Raw genomic sequence first — 20,268 nt, forward strand, 5'->3', positions numbered from 1 at the left:
GGACTCTGCACTTGTCCTTGTTGAACCTCATCAGATTTCTTGTGACCCAATCCTCCAAGTTGTCTAAGTCACTCTGGATCCTATCTCTGCCCTCAAGCGTATCTACTTCTCCCTCTAGGTTAGTGTCATCTGCAAACTTGCTCAGGGTGCAATCCATCCCCTCATCCAGGTCATTAATAAAGATATTGAACAAAACCAGTCCTAGAACCGAACCTTGGGGCACTCCGCTAGAAACCGACCGCCATCCTGACATCGAGCTGTTGATCACTACCTGCTGGGCCCAGCCTTCTAGCCAGCTTTCTATCCATCTTACCGTCCATTTATCCAATCCACATTCCCTTAACTTGCAAGAATATTGTGGGATACCGTATCAAAAGTCAAGGTATATAACATCCACTGACTTTCCCATATCCACAGAGCCAGTTACCTCATCATAGAAGCTAATCAGATTGGTCAGGCACGACTTGCCCTTTGTGAATCCATGCTGACTATTTCTGATCACTTTTCTCTCTTCCAAGTGCCTCAAAATGGATTCCTTAAGGATCCCTTCCATGATTTTTTCAGGAACCAAGGTAAGACTCACTGGCCTATAGTTCCCATTTCCCTTGTTTTGAAGATGGGCACTACATTTCCCTTTTTCCAATTATCCAGGATCTCTCCCGATCTCCACGACTTTTCAAAGATAATGGCCAAAGGCTCCTCAGTGACATTTGCCAACTCTTTCAGTACCCTCGGATGCATTAAGTCTGGACCCATAGATTTGTGTACTTTTAGCTTTTCTAAATAGTTCCTAACCTGTTCTTTACCCCCCAAGGGCTATCCAGCTTCATCCCATCTTGCGTCATTAGTCCAGGAGCCAACCTTGTCCGTGAATACAGAGGCAAAGAAAGCATTGAGTACTTCAGCTTTCCCCACATCATCTGTCACTAGGGGTATGTCTACACTACCCTCCTAGTTCGAACTAGGAGGGTAATGTATGCATACCGCACTTGCTAATGAAGCCCGGGATTTGAATTTCCCGGGCTTCATTAGCATAAGCGGGGAGCCGCCATTTTTAAATCCCCGCTGCTTCGAACCCCGTGTAGCGCGGCTACACGGGGCTCGAACTAGGTAGTTCGGACTAGGGTGCCTATTCCGAACTACCGGTACACCTCGTTTCACGATATAGGAAATTCAAATCCCGGGCTTCATTAGCAAGTGCGGTATGCATACATTACCCCGCTAGTTCGAACTAGCGGGGTAGTGTAGACATACCCTCAGTTACCTCCTTCATCCAGTAGGGGCCCCACACCCTGTCTGATCACCTTCTTCTTGTTAACATGCCTGTAGAAACCTTTCTTGTTATCCTTCACATCCTTTGCCAGTCGCAATTCCAATTACGCTTTCGCCTTCCTGATAACCCCCCGGCATTCTCGAGCAATACATTTAAACCCCTCTCTGGTCATTTGTCCAAGTTTCCACTTTTTGTAAGCTTCCTTTCTGTGCTTAAGTTCACCAAGAATTTCCCCTGTAAGCCAACCTGGTCTCCTACCATGTTTGCCGCTCTTGCTACGCATCGGGATGATTTCTTTCTGTGCCTTCAATAAGGCTTCTTTAAAATACTGCCAGCTGTCCTGGACTCCTTTCCTCTTCATGTTAGCATCCCAGGGGATTCTAACCATCAGGTCTTCGAGGGAGTCAAAATCTGCTTTTCTAAAGTCCACGGTGTGTATTTTACTACTCTCTTTTCTTCCTTTGGTCAGGATCCTGAAATCTACCATATCATGATCACTGCTTCTGAAGTTGTCACCCACCTCTACTTCCCCTATTAGTTCCTCCCTGTTTGTGAGCAGAAGGTCAAGCTGTGCACAGCCCCTGGTCGGATCCTTCAGCACTTGTACCAAGAAGTTATCCCCAACATTCTCCAAAAACTTCCTGGATTGCCTGTGTACTACTGTATTGGTCTCCCAACAGATGTCAGGGTGATTAAAGTCCCTCACAAGAACCAGGGCCTGCGATCTGGAAGCTTCTCTCAGTTGTCCGAAGAAAGCCTCATCTACCTCATCTACCTGATTTATTGGCCTGTAGTAGACACCAATCACAACATCACTGCTGTTGTTTGCACCTCTAAACTTAACCCATAGACTCTCAACAGGTTATTCTCCCTCTATATACTGGAATTCTGAGCAATCATAATGTTCTCTTACATATAGTGGAACTCCTCCTTCTTTTTCCCCTGCCTGTTCTTCCTGAACAGTCTATACCCTTCCATGACAGCGTTCCAGTCATGAGAGTCATCCCACCAAGTCTCTGTTATCCCAATTAAATCATATTTCTTGGACTGGGCCAGGGACTCCAGTACTTCCTGTTTGTTGCCCAGGCTTCTCGCATTAGTGTACAAACACCTCAGATAACCAGTTAATCAGCCTATCTTCTCCATTCGAATCAGGGGTCCTCCTTTCTTGCTCGTTCCTCTTTGCATTTCTTCCCGGTATCCGACTTTCCCACTCCCCTCAGGGTTTTGGTCGCTGTCCACCAGCGAACCGAGTTTAAAGCCCTCCTCACTAGGTTTGCAAGCCTGCTCCTTCTTCTCTTTGTTAGGTGGATCCCATCTCTTCCTAACAATCCTTGTTCCTGGAACAGAATCCCATGGTCGAAGAAACTGAAGCCCTCTCTCCGACACCTCCTGCGCAACCACTCATTTACTTCCTCAATTCAATGATCCCAGCCCAGTCCTTTCCCTTCAACAGGGAGGATGGACAAGAACACCACTTGCGCTCCGAATTCTTAGATCCTTCTTCCCAGCGCTACATAATCCACAGTAATCCGCTCAAGGTCATTCTTGGCCGTATCATTAGTTCCCATGTGGAGAAGCAGGAAGGGGTAGTGATCCAAAGGTTTGATCTGTTGTGTAAGCCTCTCAGTCACATCCTGAATTTGAGCTCCCGGTAAGCAGCACACCTCTTGAGATCCCAGGTCTGGACGGCAGATGAATGTCTCAGTCCCTCTTAGGCGGGAGTCCGCGACCACCACCACCCGTCATCTTCTTTTGGGGGTGGTGGTTGTGGAACCTCCATCCCTAGGGCTACACATCCCATACCTTCCAGTAGATGGTGTTCCCTTCCAGTTTCTTCCTTATGAGGTCCCTTCCAAAGCATTCACCACTGCAGAGCCTGTGGAGAGAGTCTGAAAGCGATTGCTTACCTCTATGGCCTTGGGGGATTCCTGTGCTGGCCTTTTTCCCCTTCTAGAAGTTACATGCTGCCAGTTCTCATCCTGGTCCCGTATTGCCCTCTCTGTAATATAATATGTAAGCCAGCCTTAGATTTTTTTTACTTTGTTTTCCAGGTCAGTGGTTCCCAATTGCCTGCCTGCTAATTGGCACCAGGTCTCAAACCACAGGCTGCCAGGCCATGACCATGCTGGCTGCTCCAGGACCAGGGCTGGGGTATACCCCGGGCATGTGGTTGGTGGCTGCTGGAGCTAAAGCTGGTTGTGCACAGCAGCTCTGGGGGTCGGGGCTGGGGTATACCTGGTCCCCTGAGCCAACGCACAGCAACTAGCTTCATCTCTGGCAGCTGCTACACGGTGGGCGGCTGCCGCAGCTGAAGCCATCTCTTCACAGTGGCTTTGGGGGCTGGGGCTTTGATTTTATGCAAATAGGCAAATTATTTTACATCATGAATATGCAAATATGTAAATAAAGTGTTACTGGTCCGCCAAAAGTTTGTGACTGTGTTTGCTGGTCCTCAGTATAAAAAGGTTGGGTACCTCTGATCTAGTTCAGCAGTTTAGTGAAATGTATTCCCTTTACTTACTACTGAAATTTGGCATCAAGCCAAGCAATCACAAGTAAAGTTCCAAGACTTTCATTGTGACCTCTAAATGTTGGGTATTACTCGAAAGGCCCTTGTCTCTGTACTTTATGTTTGTATGTCTGAGTAAGAGCTAGATAACAGATTCTGACCATTCCTCTTATATTATAGAATTATTTATTTAAATGTGTCATACACTGAGGTATTAACTCTCTCTACCTATATGCAGCTTATTCTGCGTGAGAGGGGGATGCAAAGGCTATAAGTATATAGAAGAAAAACAAGTTGGTGGATGATGTCTTGATTTTATTTAGTAATGTAAAGGTATTTCTTTTCTTGCCTTAAACTCATTTCTTGTGAATTTCAGGAACACTGAAGAGGGGAGGGGGAAAAGCTAGGTTTCCTCAAATAAGCCAGCTCTTGTCATAAGCATTTTTATCTAGTCTACATCATTTTTAAGCTAAGTCATCTTGACTGTTATTCCTGATAGTAGCAGCAAAAGGGCTGAAACAAATGAGTGATTAGAAATTGACTTTTCTTTCAATGCTTTCTCCATCCTGCTTCACTCCCCACATCTACCTCAGATTGTTTCAAAGCCCTAGGGGAAAACACCACACTTGATATACATTCTCAGCTCTTCTTCTATGACCCCTCTTTTTTTCAGTGTATCAAGAAAAAATATTTAATGCTCAGACTTGGTCATTAAATGATATGTATAGTATATCTTTTACCCTCTCATTAGTCCTTTAAGCTTTCCTGAAACTTTCAGTAACAAGACATTTCTGTTTCTTTTATCTTGCTCTCTTATATGTGTTCATTTCTTTTATTCTTGATATTTTCTTCCTGCTTAAAATTTAGCTCTCAAACTCTTTATTCCATTTCTCCTCGCTGGATCTATTTTTCCTTAGCCAAGTGTTAATTAATGCCTTTCAACATCAATGGGATTTACATGTGTGCATACTGGGAGAATGGATTGTATTTTCTATTGCTTTTTCTTCAAGTATCTTCTCAGTTTCTTTGGATTTTCTTCTGGGGATTTTTGATTTGTATTTGCATTGTGTTTAAAATTCTTCTATGCTCTGTTTTCCATTTGATTTAATTCCTCTGCATTATTTCTTTTAAATATTTATATTGCTTATTTTTATCTTTGTGCATCAATTAAAAATAGAAATATAAAGAGACAATATGAATTAGGTTGCTTTTTATAATTATTACAAATTTTATTAATTACAGCCGGGTGAAAGTAACTTAAATTTCTTACAGGTACTATCATCACAACCCCCCACCTGGGGGGAGAGTCAGAGCAGGAGTGGAGGGGTTGTGATATGACAGCACCTGTAAGAAATTTAAGTGTGGAATGGGGGGGGAGGGTTCAGGGAAGAGGCTTGAAGTGTGTGTGGGGGCATGCAGGAGGCAGGGCAAGGGGCTAGAGACATGGGGGGGGGGTGCCAAGAATCAGGGTTGGGCTGTATGAGGGGCCCAAGGCAGTGGGTTGCAGTAAGGGGGATGCAGGAGTCAGGACAGAGGGTTTGGTGATGTGGGGGAACTCAGTACAGGGGGCTGGAGGTAGGTGTGTGGAGTGTAGAGGGTGGGACGGGAGATTCGGGGATGGGGCAGCCTTCCCTGCACTGCTCCTGTTCCCAGCCAAATGGGATCTGTGGGGCCGCACTGTTATGCACTGGAAGGTAGATAAAGGTTGGTGCTGGTCCTGCTGCACCATGTTAGGGGCTCTCCAACCACTCTCTCAGCCAAGGGGCTCTTCTGGCTGCAGGCCCCAGTGTCCTGGCTGCTGGCTTCAACTTTGAGTGGGGGGGGAGCGGGGAGGAGAGATTAAGGCCCTTCCCCCAGCCAGCCACTTTCTTACTAGTGTGCCACACTGGAGTGCACCAGCTTACTTTTACCTCTAAGTAAAGCCATACATAAATAAAGGCCCTGGACCTGATTCCATGTCTGGGAGCACCCTCATGTTTCCCCATGTGGGACCCAAGCTTATGCCTGTTAGTATGCAGCTCTTAATCAGAACCAGCATGTCTATCAACTTCACCCATCAATCTACCTGAAACAAGCAGACCTTCTAGTCTCTGATCTCACACCCACATTCTCAAATTCCGAGAACATGTTATTAACCTCAGAAATACAGATCATTTTGCCTTCTCAAAACCTGTGAAATCAGATAGGCATCATCATTCCATCCCCTTTTTGAAGTTATCAGCAATGTAGTATCTATGCCCTCTGTGGTATTGTTGTTCAGTGTTCTATCCAATGTCAGATTTTGGTGGGGGAAACTTGTGTGTGCTGTGATGGCAGGCAGGGAGAGAGGGAGGGGGGCAAAGTGTACCTAACAGAGCATCCTCAACCGAGCAGAAAATTGGGGGGAAGGGGCAGGTACTGACCCTATCTGTCTTCCCCACACACATATCACCTCTGTACAGGAACTACTGTGGCACTGTGAAACTCTTGCGTGTTTTTTTTGCAGAAAACTTAGCAACTAGCTGACAGAAGCACTGTATCTAATCTAATATATAAAGAAGAATGTTTGTATGTGCTCTAATAACTTGGGGTATGTCTACACTACCCTGCTAGTTCGAACTAGCGGGGTAATGTAGGCATACCGCACTTGCAAATAAAGCCCGGGATTTGAATTTCCCGAGCTTCATTTGCATAAGCCGGGCGCCACCATTTTTAAATCCCGGCAGGTTCGAACCCCGTGCCATGCGGCTACACGCGGCATGAACTAGGCTTCCTAGTTCGAACTACCGTTACTCCTTGTGGAATGAGGAGTAACAGTAGTTCGAACTAGGAAGCCTAGTTCGAACTACCTAGTTCGTGCCACGTGTAGTCGCGCGGCACGGGGTTCGAACCAGCCGGGATTTAAAAATGGCAGCGCCCAGTTTATGCTAATGAAGCCTGGGAAATTCAAATCCCGGGCTTCATTTGCAAGTGCGGTATGCCTACATTACCACCCTAGTTCGAAATAGGAGGGTAGTGTAGACATACCCTTGGACACTATAAGAGCTACCACAACTAAATTTTCCATGGGATAACCTTTCCTCCAGGAGAAGGTTTTAAGGTAATTTTGGACCCGATCAGGCCCTATCTCAACCTGTAAAAATAAAAAATAACCCGCCACACTGCACTGCAGGGGCAGCCCCACTCACCCTAGGTCACGTGCCCACCACGTGTAGCCCCAAAGCACCATATGGGACTCACCCCATCCCCAAGTGCACAATGGCTCGGGCACCCGCCCTGCCCCCCGTGGCTATGGTTACCAGGTAATCTAAAAAAAAACCAACCGGCCATGCTTGATGTGGGGGGCGGGGAAGGAACTGGCTGGGAGGGGAGCAGGACTGGCCGGGAAGCAGGGCTGATTGGGGAGGGGTCAGGGCAGCGGGGCTGGCTGGGGGATTTCAGGAGAGGGGCAGCCGGTGGGAAGCAGAGCTGGTCAGGGGGCGGGATGCAGGCAGTGGGGCTGGCTGGGGAAGATCGGTGAGGCAGCCAGTGGGAAGCAGAGCTGGTCAGCAGGGGAGTTGGGGGAGGGGTCAGGGGCAGCAGGGCTGGCCGCAGGAGATAGGGCAGAGAAGAACCAGACAGCAGGAAGCACGGCTGGCGGGGGTAGGGGAGAAGCGAATCAGCCAGCAGGAAGAGGGACCAAGCAACGCCGGGGAACTCCAGCTAGTTCATATATAAAAGAAAGAAAAATATATAGATAGGAGACCCACTCAGATCTAATATTAACATATTCTGACATCTTGTGACAGGTCATTTAAGGGATATTGTTCAGCCTTAAAATGTATATATTATTACTTGGTTACTAACTCTGGGTATGTCTACACTACAAAGTTAGTTTGAACTAACGGACGTTAGTTCGAACTAACTTTCATAGGCGCTACACTAGCGCTCCGTTAGTTCAAATTTAATTCGAACTAACGGAGCGCTTAGTTCGAACTAGGTAATCCTCATTCCACGAGGGTTAAGCCTAGTTCGAATTTACTAGTTTGAATTAAGGGCTGTGTAGACCCTTAATTCGAACTAGTGGGAGGCTAGCCCTTCCCAGCTTGCCCTGGTAGCCACTCTGGCCAACACCAGGGAAACTCTACTGCCCCCCTCCCGGCACAGGAGCCCTTAAAGGGCCACGGGCTGGCTACACAGTTTGTGCCAGTGGCAAGGCTACCAGCACCCATGCCAGCAGACCCTGCACCTGACACCCCATGAGCCAGCCACCCGATGCCCCCCAGCCCTCCCCCTCTTCCCAGGACAAGCCTGGCGGCTCCCAGGAGCCTGCCCGGGGCCGCAAGAGGCGGGTGCCCGCGTGGTCTAGTGCGGAGATCGTGGACCTCATCGAGGTTTGGGGGGAAGCCTCCAATGTCCACGATCTCCGCACTAGCCAGAGGAATGCGGCAGTCTACGGCCACATGGCTGCCAGCCTGGCCGCCAGGGGCCACCAGCGCAGCCGGGAGCAGGTGCACTGCAAAATCAAGGACCTGTGGCAGTCCTACTCCCGGGCCTGCCTGCCAGGGGCCGACCCGGAGGCGTGCCCCCATTTCCAGGATCTGGACCGCCTCCTGGGGGCTCATGCCGTCCCTGCCCCCCGGGACGTGATAGACCCCGGGGTAGAGGGACCGCTGCAAGAGACCGAGGAGGAGGAGGAGGAGGAGGAGGAGGGCTCCAAGATCCAGGAGCCTGCCGGCAGCCTGCCCAAGACCCGGGACCCCCGAGGCACCCCACAGAGCTGCTCGCCTGTGTCGTCCGAGGTCAGGGAGGCGTCCACCTGTGAGTACCATCATGCTCCCCTTATGTGTACGGGGGGCTGGGGTGAGAGGGAGCCCCGGGACCGTGTGCCTGGGCCTTGCCCACCATGGAGCAGCAGCTGGGGATCCTGCAGGGGCCCTGGCCTTGCAGAGGGGAGCTGGGTTTCACACATCTGGGCCCCTGGGGTAATTGACCGCTGTTCTTGTTTCACCATAGCCGCAGCACCTGGGCCTGCAGGGCGCACCACTCCGCCTGCAGCGCCGCCCATGCCCGGGCAAGCAGGAGAGCCAGGAACCAGGAGGAGTACCAGGACCACTGGGTCCAGGAGGACCTGAGTTGGAGGAGCTTGGAGGCCCTGGAGGAGCAGGGCCATGCCCTGCGAGGCCACCTCCAGAGCCTGCTCGACCGCTTCCCAATTCCTCCTGCTCCCCCTGCTCCCCGTCCTGCTCCCGCTCCTGCTTCCTGCACACCCCCCGTTCCTCCTGCCCCACCCTCCACAACCATTCCCCACCAACGCCCAAGGACCCGCAGTGTTGCGAGACAGGAGAGGCAGCCGGAGCCCCACCCCTGAGCTTTCCTTTCCCTTCCTCCCTTCCCTCCCCTTTCTGCTCCCTCGTCCCAGGTTTCCCCCTCCCCTCTCCCACCCTCATTCCTCCCTCCACCCACCCCAGTTATGTAAAATAAAAAGACGTTTTTGTTTGAAAAACATGTGTCTTTATTTGACAGTAGGTAGGGAGGGGAAAGGGGAAGCGGGGTAGGGTGGAATAAGGCCCCAGTGGGGCATGCAAGGGAGAGGTCAGTCCTCCTCCTTCACCAGGAAGCTCTCCCGCAGGGCTTCCCAGATCCGGACGGCCCCCCGCTGGGCTTCCTGGACCGCGGTGGTGCGGGGCTGACTGTAGTGGCCAGCCATGCAGTCAGCCTCAGCCATCCAGGCTGGCAGGAAAGCCTCCCCCTTTCTCTCACATAAATTGTGGAGCACACAACATGCTGCCACCACGGGAGGGATGTTGTGCTCGGCCAGGTCCAGACGGGTGAGGAGGCATCGAAAGTGGCCTTTCAGTCACCCGAAGGCCCCCTCCACCACGATGCGGGCCCTGGTCAGCCTGACATTGAAGGTCTGGCGGGAGGGATTGAGATGCCCCGTGTAGGGCTTCATCAGCCACAGCTGCAGTGGGTAGGCGGCATCCCCCACCAGGCACACGGGCATGTCCATGTCCCCGACCCTGATGTGGCGGTCAGGGAAGAAGGTCCCGTCCTGCAGCCGCTGGCACACGGAGGAGTTGCGGTATACCCGGGCGTCGTGTGCTTTGCCGGACCAGCCCACATTAATGTCCGTGAACCGTCCCCGGTGGTCACACACGGCCTGCAGGATCAAGGAGAAGTACCCCTTGCGGTTGACGTACCGGGAAGCCTGGTGTTCCGGGCCATGAATAGGGATGTGCGTCCCGTCGATGGCCCCCCCACAGTTGGGGAAGCCGAGGGCGCCGAATCCCCGGATGACGGCGTCCGGGTCGGCGAGGCTGACCACCCTGCGGAGCAGCACCCGGTTGATGGCCTTGACCACTTGCGGAGAGAGACACAGCAAAGCGTCAATCAGTGGGGCGCCTGGGTGGCTGGGAGCATTCGTGCCCTGGCAGTGCCCCGCGCCCCACTCCCGGGAGCAACCCCCTGGCGGCGTGTAGTACGGCTGGGACAGACCGACCCCTCCGGTGCGGGACGCTTTCGCCTCCTCCTGCCCCCCTTTGTCCCTGGGGCGGCTCATCCCCTCCTCGCAGCCCCTTCTCCTCCCCGGCGCAGTGGCCGACGAGTGCCATACCTGCATGAGCACCGCTCCGACGGTGGATCTCCCCACGCTGAACTGGTTCCCGACAGATCGGTAGCTGTCCAACATGGAGAGCTTCCAGAGGGCGATGGCCACCCACTTCTGGAGGGGGATGGAGGGCCTCATGCAAGTGTCCCTTCTGCGCAGGGCAGGAGCGAGCCACTCGCAGAGCTCCAGGAAGGTGTCCCTCCTCATCCTGAAGTTCTGTGTCCACTGTCGGTCTTCCCAGCGCTCCAGGACGATGCGGTCCCACCAGTCGCTGCTGGTGTCCAGACGCCAGATGCGGCGGGGCACGCCGGTGCCGGGGCGCCGCCATGGCTGCTCCACGGCCCCCAGGGTGGCCAGGCGGAGAGGCAGGGGGCTGACGTGCACCAGGTGGTGCCAGGCAGCCTCGAGCCATTGCTGGCAGTCTTGCAGCAGCAAGTCCAGAAAGTGCACCAGAAGGTGCAGGGTGAGCTCTGGCTCCTTGTTGCCACCTGCGGCGGCGTCCCCAAAGGGAAGCACCGACACAGACGGGCACAGAGACCAACGCTTTGCTGTCCCTCGGCGTGGTTGGCAAGCAAGCAGGAAAAGCTGAGAACCGGCTGTCCGGGGGGGTCCCTTTAAGCACGAGCCTCAGATAGCTTCAGACAGCAGCCACACAAAGCAACTACTGACCTGATGCCCTGCCAGAACCGGTTTCAGACGTCCTTAAATGCCCCCCTGCGTCCAATCAGTGTGGACGCGCTAGTTCGAATTAGGAAAACGCTAATTCGAACTAGTTTTTAGTTCTAGACGCGTTAGTTCGAATTAGCTTAGTTCGAATTAACTAATTCGAACTAAGTTAGTTCGAATTAGCGCTGTAGTGTAGACGTACCCTAAGTATGTGGATGTAGATACCTGCAGATTATTTTTGCAGATGCAGATTCCCATACCAATTTTGTATCTACGCAGGGCTCTACCTATTGTTTCTGTGTGAGCACCCAGAAAACAAGAATACACCATTAATGATTAAGACAGGGTGTGGTCACAAAAGACCACTTGGGGCTGATTCCCAGAGTGCTGACAAAGCCACTAACATTTGCCTTTTTGCTCTTTGGGGCATCTCAGCGCTGTCCTGCTGGGCCAGATCTCCTCATCTCTCTGAGCTGAAGCACAGTGCTAAGATCACTGCTTTCGCTGAAGAGCAATGCATACACTGAATCACACCAGCTCTGGGAGAATGCAGATACAGCATCCAGGAAACCAACCCCCAAATGGGATCAGAAACCCAAATAAATCCATCTTCCACACTGGCTATGGCTACACTGCAGGCTTCTTTTGGAAAAAGCTTCTTCCAAAAGAGAGTGTCCACACTGCAAAACCACATAAAAAAAGCGACGTGCTTTTTCGAAAGATAGAGTTCACACTGAATGGACACTATCTTGCATTTCAGCTGTGATTACTATGGAGTGGCTGCCATGGCACCTGTGCTTTTTCTACTTTCCTCTTCTTGTGAAAGAACTCTCTCTTCCCCATCCACACAATGTTGGAAAAACCCCTCTGTTCTTTCCATTTTCTTTCGAATGAACATGATTGCAGTGAGGCTGGGAATTTGATGTTCTCTCTCCCACCTTCCATGGAAAATTACCTGTTCAGACAGTGGGGTGGTCATATGTCTTCCTAAGAACAACCACTGCTTAGACTTAAAGGGCAAACAAGGCTGTTCTCAAGTCATTAAGTTGATTACCCAGTCATTAAGGTGTACAGGCACTGGAAACACCTTTGATGGCTTTCATTTGCACAATTTAAGCCATAAATATTCCATGCCCCAATACTTCTAACTTTACATATGAAAATGATATATGTACCAAAATAAGATCCAGCAGTATGGGACATTAAAAATGATAAATTACATGAGGTAGTTTATCCAAAGCATCTTCAAGCCATGCATATACATAAAACAAATTCCATATAACATGGGGGAGGCATGGAACCATCACAGTGACCACCTGTGCAAAGCTTGGTTTCAGGCTTGTCTACTTTCATACACAAGAACAATGAGGCAGAGACAGAGAAAGAATCCATTTCTCCATGTAACATTCAACTGTCCTACTCATGAGACCATTTTCCCCTCTTTTTATCCTGTAATCCCTTGCCTTGGCCTTTATATACCTTTCAATTGACTCAACAAATGAGGCAAAGATCCCATGGACATCTGTTTCATTTTTTACTCAACTCAGAGCTATACCCATAAATGGTTATGCAATGACTATTACATAATACATATGAACTAGGTCTGCCCCTGGTTGGGAGCTGCTCCCTGTGGCCCTGGCATAGGCCTGTCTCAGTTCTTTCATCTTCAGGCGCACCTGCTCCTGAGTGCCCATGTGGCCTTTGGTGGCCAGGCTGTCAGCCATCTGTCTGTAGATGGCCGTGTTCCTGAGTCTAGTGTGGAGATCATGGACGTTGGAGGATTCCCCCCAAATCTCATGAGATCCATGATATCCACTCTGGACCAGGAAGGCGCATATCTTTTCCGGCCCCTGAGAGCTGCCAGACAGCTCCTGGGGAGCGGTGGAGGGCTGGCTGACACTGGCTGGCTCGCTCGTGCTGGAAACTGGGTCAGGGGCAGCACCTGCGGGCTCTGGGCTGGCAGACCTGGAGCTGGCACAGGTCCTGTGGCCAAACAGACTGTACCCCTTTAAGGGCTCCAGGGCTGGGCGGGGGGGAGCAGAAGAGTTTTCCTGGTTTAGCCCAGAGTGGCCACCAGGGCACCCTAGGAAGGGATGGAGGTCCCCTATTTTGAAATAAACATCAACACTGCACTTATTTCAATTTAGCTATTTCGTTTTTGGTGTTATTCTTCATAGAATGAGGTTTACCAAATTCGAAATGGTTTGCCTGTGTAGACGCTATTAAAGTTAATTCGAAATAACGGTTGTTATTTCGAATTAACTTTGATGTGTAGACATACCCTAAAAGATTTGCTTACAGTATTAAGAAAAGAAGAGTGTTATTAAAAGACTAAAGCAAATCATATCCATTACAGGTGAATTAAAGGCTGTAGTTCAAATGATGGCGTATATATAGAGTCTGTTGGAATTTTTTCATACATTCTAAGGGCTTCCTGAAAATGAATTGTGCCAATCTCTGTCTGTATGCTTAAAACTCGTCCTGCCAGAGTTCAGGCCTTGGAGAAATTAATCAGAGATAGCAGCATCATTACCATGGGCCAGTATTTGTAGTTAAAAGCTGCTCAGGGAAGGTTGCTGGTCTGGGTTTTCTTCTGAACAGGTAATGCAGAGAGTCTCGACTGATAAATCAAAAAACAGGATTGCTTTGAAGTTATCTACCTACTTCCCAAGCATACACAAATAATTTAGTTACATGGATTTGCGTTTGGAAATTGCCAGCCATTCATTAAAACACAGACAGATAAGTGAGGACAATACAGGAAATATTCATTAGTTCCATGCCATAAATACACATCTTTTAATCCTAAGGTTAATTGAGTACAGGATACAGATAGATGTAAACATACCAATAACATTTTTCTTGATTTCTTATCAACACCAGTGAATGGGCTGCTGTCTCCTAACGCATTTAACATACTTTGTTATCCACTTGCAGTTGAATTGGCCTGATTACATTGCAATGTCTCATGATAAGCCCTTAAGGGTTACTCTCAGGTGAATTGGCTTGTTACTTTTGATTTGATTTGGTTTGCCTGCATCACATCACCTTTCTTCTGTTCTCTTCAGGCAGCGGAGAAATAAGCCATGAGATCCAGTGCACCTCCCCCACTTCCAACATACACACTTAGGATATGTCTACACTACAAAGTTAATTCGAACTAACAGCCGTTAGTTCGAATTAACTTTCATAGGCGCTACACAGGCAAACTGCTAGTTCGAACTTACTTCGAACTAGCAGAGCGCTTAATTCGAACTAGGTAAACCTCATTCTATGAGGACTAACGCCTAGTTCGAAATAAGTAGTTCGAATTAAAGGCTGTGTAGCCACTTAATTCGAACTAGTGGGAGGCTAGCCCTCCCCAGCTTGCCCTGGTGGCCACTCTGGGCACCACCAGGGAAACTCGTCTGCCCCCCTCCTGGCCCCGGACCTCTTAAAGGGGCACGGTCTGGCTACGGTGCCCGTGCCAGGTGCAAGCCTGCCAGCACCCAGCCAACAAACCCTGCACCTGGCACAGCACGAGCCAGCCACCCGCTGCCACCCAGCCCTCTGCCTCTTCCCGGGACCAGGCTGGCGGCTCCCAGGAGCCTGCCCGGGGCTGCAAGAGGCGGGCGCTCGCCTGGTCTAGTGCGGACATCGTGGACCTCATCGAGGTTTGGGGGGAAGCCCCCAATGTCCACGACCTCCGCACTAGGCACAGGAAAGTAGCCATCTAGGGCAGGATAGCTGCCAGCCTGGCCACCCAGGAGCAGGGTTGCATGAAAATCAAGGTGGTCCAGTGAGATGCCGACCCTGAGCCCTGAGCTTAGAACATAAAAACATAAGAATGGCCGTACTGGGTCAGACCAAAGGTCCATCTAGCCCAGTAGCCTGTGTGCCAACAGCGGCCAACACCAGCTACCCTGGAGGGGATGGACTGAAGACAATGACCAAGGTATTTGTCTAGTGCCATCCATCTCCAGCCTTCCACAAACAGAGACCAGGGACACCATTTCTACTCCCTGGCTAATACCACTCCATGGACCCAACCTCCATGACTTTATCTAACTTCTCTTTAAACTCTATTATAGTTCTAGCCTTCACAGCCTCCTGCAGCAAGGAGTTCCACAGGTTGACTATTTGCTTTGTGAAGAAGAACTTTCTGAAGAAGAACTTTATTAGTTTGAAGCCTGCTACCCATTCATTTCATTTGGTGTCCTCTAGTCCTTCTATTATGGGAACTAATGAAGAACCTTTCTTTATACACCCTCTCCACACTACTCATGATTTTATAGACCTCTATCATATCCCCCCTCAGTCTCATCTTTTCTAAGCTGAACATTCCCAGTCTCTTTAGCCTCTCTTCATATGGGTCCTGTTCCAAACCCCTGATCATTTCAGTTGCCCTTTTCTGAACTTTTTCCAAGACCAAAATATCTTTTCTGGGATGAGAATATCACATCTGTACACAATACTGAAGATCTGGCGTACCATTGTTTTATACTTCCCCTCCTCCTTCTTTCCCTGGCTTCCCCCTTCCAGCTCCCTCCTCCCAGGTTTCCCCTTCTCCTCTTCCACCCTCTCTCTTCCCCTCTCCCACCTCCTTTTCCCAGTCTCCCCGAGTTTTGTTCAATAATAGAGTTTCTATTTTTGAACACACGTGTCCTTTATTTTGTGCATCAGGAAGGGGGGCTAGGGAGGGGTAAGTGGAAGGAGGTAAGGGGGGACTGGGGTGGCTCTGCGGGCTCCTCGGGGTGGAAGCTCTCCTGCAGCCCCCCGATTGACCCTCCTCCCGGATGGCAGCCTGCGGCAAGTGCAGCTGGGCTGATGGCCGAATGCTGTGATGTGCTGAGTGTGGGCATTCAGGGCACTCCAAGACAGGACTGCTTTGCTGTCCCTCATCTAGGTAGACAAGCGAGCGGGGAACCCTGAGAACTGTCTGTCCGGGGTGGGGGTCAGGTCCCTTTAAGCACAGCCCTCGGCTAGCCTGAGACAGCAGCTCCATGCTCTAAGTCCTAATCTGATGCCCTGCTGGCACTGCTTCCGGCCATCCTTAACCTTGGTTCAGGGTCCACTCAATGTGGACATGCTAGTTCGAATTAACAAAATGCTAATTCGAACTAGTTTTTAGGTCTAGATGCACTAGTTCAAATTAGCTTAGTTCGAATTTACTAATTCGAATTAAGTTAGTTCAAATTAGTGCTGTAGTGTACACATACCCTTAGTTCGGGTATGTCTACACTACCCCGCTAGTTCGAACTAGCGGGGTAATGTATGCATACCGCACTTGCTAATGAAGCCCGGGATTTGAATTTCCCGGGCTTCATTAGCATAAGCGGGGAGCCGCCATTTTTAAATCCCCGCTGCTTCGAACCCCGTGTAGCGCGGCTACACGGGGCTCGAACTAGGTAGTTCGGACTAGGGTGCCTATTCCGAACTACCGGTACACCTCGTTTCACGAGGAGTACCGGTAGTTCGGAATAGGACCCTAGTCCGAACTACCTAGTTCGAGCCCCGTGTAGCCGCGCTACACGGGGTTCGAAGCAGCGGGGATTTAAAAATGGCGGCTCCCCGCTTATGCTAATGAAGCCCGGGAAATTCAAATCCCGGGCTTCATTAGCAAGTGCGGTATGCATACATTACCCCGCTAGTTCGAACTAGCGGGGTAGTGTAGACATACCCTTCCTGACCAGAGCTGGATGGCGTAGCCTGGCTTCTTGACATTGTAAGCCTGGGTACCATGCTGCAATACTATTGTCACATTGTGCTGGGCCTCCCTTTCTTTTGGCTATGCCAAATTTCTGCTAATGGTGGTGATGATTGGAACAGCAGTCACAATGACAGTCACTCATGAGGTCACAATGCCATTCACTCAAATTTGGCATGGACACTTCTCTGTCATAAGGGTGGACCACATATGATAGAATGATATTGCAGCGTCATGCACAGGGTTGCAATGTCACTCAAATTTGGAGCATTTGTATAGGTAACCTGGATCCTATACTTATCAAAGTTCTGGTTGCACCACTGTCTTCATGTTCTCTGTATATGAACCAGGGAGTTTCCTACTTCTTTCTTGAGCACCAGAAGGGGCAGCATTGAAAACACAGAAGAAAAGATCTCCCTTATCAGGACTGCATCTAGCCAGAAGAGCTGCAGAGAGAATGCAGCATGCTCCATTACTCTGGGGATATTGTATAGGTACAGTCTTTCTGGCATGTAGGGACTATGAAGTAATGGAGCATGTGCAGATAGAATTCATGATGAATTCATCTAGTGACAAACACTGGGAACAGGAAAACTCAACCCACAGGATTTATTTGGCAAAGCAATAACTAACTGAAAACAAATTCTTACAATGTGAGTAAACTTGAACAATAGGCAGAACTGCATTCACCCCCTATTTTTAAAAAAGATGAACACTCAAGAGAACACAGTAACAGTGACGGATACTCTACATTTATGAGTCCTGTGCTAAGTGCAAGTATACTAAATGTATACTGGAAGCTCAAATGAAAAGGTATGCTGGTTCAAGAAAGGTGACTTATTTCCTTGTGTGTGTATATCTGACAAGACTAGTATGAATCTCGAGTTCCTTTGAACTCAAGGAAAGGTTTTAAATTTCAGCAGACATGTGGAGTAATTATGCAACAAAAACAATGGAAGAAGCTGTTGCTTCTTTTTTTTTGTTTTGTTTTGTTCCCGTTAGAGGAAATTCACCCTAACCCTTACAGAAAAGAATATAACATAGGAGAGGGTTTTGCTATTACATTTGAATGTATTGTGAAGTGTCTTCCCCCTTCTAATTATAGAAGAAAGTTTGCTTTAAGCACTCTTTCAGAAGCAGTATGTTTCTCTTCTGGGATCACCTTTACCTAAATACTTATCTGGATAGCAAAGCATAGGTACATCTAACTTGCTTAGTGTCTGATTGTCTACCACAATGTAAATTAGTGTGAAAATCGAAGATGATATTCAGGGATATTATTATAAGGTGTGAGCTTTATATGACTGAATTAAGTAACTTTGCAGCTACCTGTGTGTGTGAATGTACATACATGTAAGGGAGGGAAAGGAACCACTAATTGAACCATGGTTTATTTGAATGCCCACAGTAACACCCAATGGTTGTAGAATTAGTGTCAATCTTCTGAATGCCACCATTAACCCCCTGCATGTTGCAAATGAATAGTACTAATTGCCTTTTTATTTCACTCACAATTCCCCAGGGAATTCCCACTAGTGAATGGCCTACCCCCTTTGCTTAGTACCTGATGATCTGGATGTTCATTTAATCACTTTGTATTAGGAAGAATGGAGCTTGATTTGCCACAAAAATCAAGGCTTATATCCACTGAGATTCGCAGCCAAGCCATTTTCAGCCTAGTGAACAAACGTACTGTCTTGTCTTTCTATTCTTATAGGTAGAGATCACCTGGCTCTCTTTTTGCTCTTTCACTTGCTGGCCATGAATATCTTAAGCACTTTTGATGTTTCTTAAATGTGTATGTTCAGGGGCAGAAGGTGCTAACATGTTAAGAATTCTCTGAACTTAGAAGCAGTGTAACCTATGCTGTAGACAGCAGAAATGGGGAGGAGTCTACTTAAATCATGAAGAAATCATACATTTTTTCACGGGCTAGTCATTTCTGTGAAATTTGTTACTTATACTGTCACCAAATTGTAAAAACAAGTGATTTCTTCAGAACTTTTCTCAGTCTGGGGTCCCTGACTCAAGGGGGAGATCACAGTTCTACTGTAGGGCATGTGTGGTATTGTCTCCCCTTATTTCTGTGCTACTGTTGGTGATAATGCTGCCTTTGGAGCTGGGCACACAACCACAAGCTACTGATTTCCACTCTGCCTGACTGGAGAGTGGTAGCTGCTGGTCGGGCACCAAGTTCCAAAGGCAGCACTGCTGCCAGCAGCAGCACAGAAGTAAGAATGGCAATGCAGGGAAAACAAGACTCCGTGATGTAGAATGTGATTTTCGTAGCTACTCATTTGGTAAACCCTTAACTATGAGTGGGCACCATGACATAAGCCATCACTCCATGGAAGTAGGGCTGGAGCTTTTTCTCCCAGGTAGATGCTGATGTGAGAACTGTTGTTATAACTGAACCTATAGATGTATCCTTTTTGTGAGCCTAACTGTGGGAAAGTGGATAAAAGTTAATACAGTATTTAGAGAAACAACCTAGAGTATCAGAGGGGTAGCCGTGTTAGTCTGAATCTGCAAAGGAGCGAGGAGTCCTGTGGCACCTTATAGACTAACCGAAGTGTTGGAGCATAAGCTTTTGTGGGCAAAGACCCACTTCGTCAGATGCATCTAAAGTAGTAACTGAAGATGCAAAAGGGAGACAAAGACTGAATGAGTCCAATTAAAAAAGACCCCACTGATATGATTCAAGGATTGTGTCAAAATCATGGCTGGTAAACCAAGGATTGTGTCAAGATCGTAGCTGGTAGACACTTGTGTCTGGCTTGCACCAACTGAGAAAAGAGTGGGATCAAAAATTAATGAACCAAAATTGGTTTGTTAGAAATTAGGCCATTGATGGACAAAATAATGAGGACAGGATGTACCACTCATCCCCCTTTGTGAGGGTCTTAAAAAGAACAGATTTGCAGTGCAGGGCAGTTAGCAGAAAAAAGTCAACTGCTGCACTGAGTTTCGCTATCATGCCTGCCATCCTCACAGTCTCCTGATGCCTCAGGATCCATCATGGCAGAATTGTGTCGCCTTCATCCTAATCTTAAGAAATTTCCTGACCAGACCAGGACTAATGAGGCAGCTAGAGGACACTATTACCTCCACTAGATCTGGTGAAATTCCAAATAACACCTGGAACATAAGACTTTGTCACTCATTTCTGCCACCACCTGGTATATATTGTTTCTTCCCCCACCTTATTCCTTCTCTTTCCAACTCCTCTCTTTTTGCCTTCAGTTTCATAAGTCTGGCTTAGCTCACCAGGACTGTATAAACTTAAATAGTCTGCCTATGTCCAAAAAGGCAACTAAAAACAGGGTCCTAAATAGTCTAATTCTGGTATAAGTTTGTCAAGTCTCAGAGCTGTAAGTGAAGCTCAATGTCTAAGACAGAAGCTGCATTTTCTATATTTCTATATTTGCTGTTCTTTTCCCTCCCCCTTTGGGTATGTGTCCTGTTTTGTGTTCTACCAACAAGAGCAACAAGAACAACTCCAGCCTGCCTCAACTCATTGCTCTAGCCTCCAGAAAGGACAGTTATTCTACCTTCTAAAAGAC

The sequence above is a fragment of the Pelodiscus sinensis genome, chromosome 2 (assembly GCF_049634645.1).
Source record: "Pelodiscus sinensis isolate JC-2024 chromosome 2, ASM4963464v1, whole genome shotgun sequence".
Taxonomy (NCBI): domain Eukaryota; kingdom Metazoa; phylum Chordata; order Testudines; family Trionychidae; genus Pelodiscus; species Pelodiscus sinensis.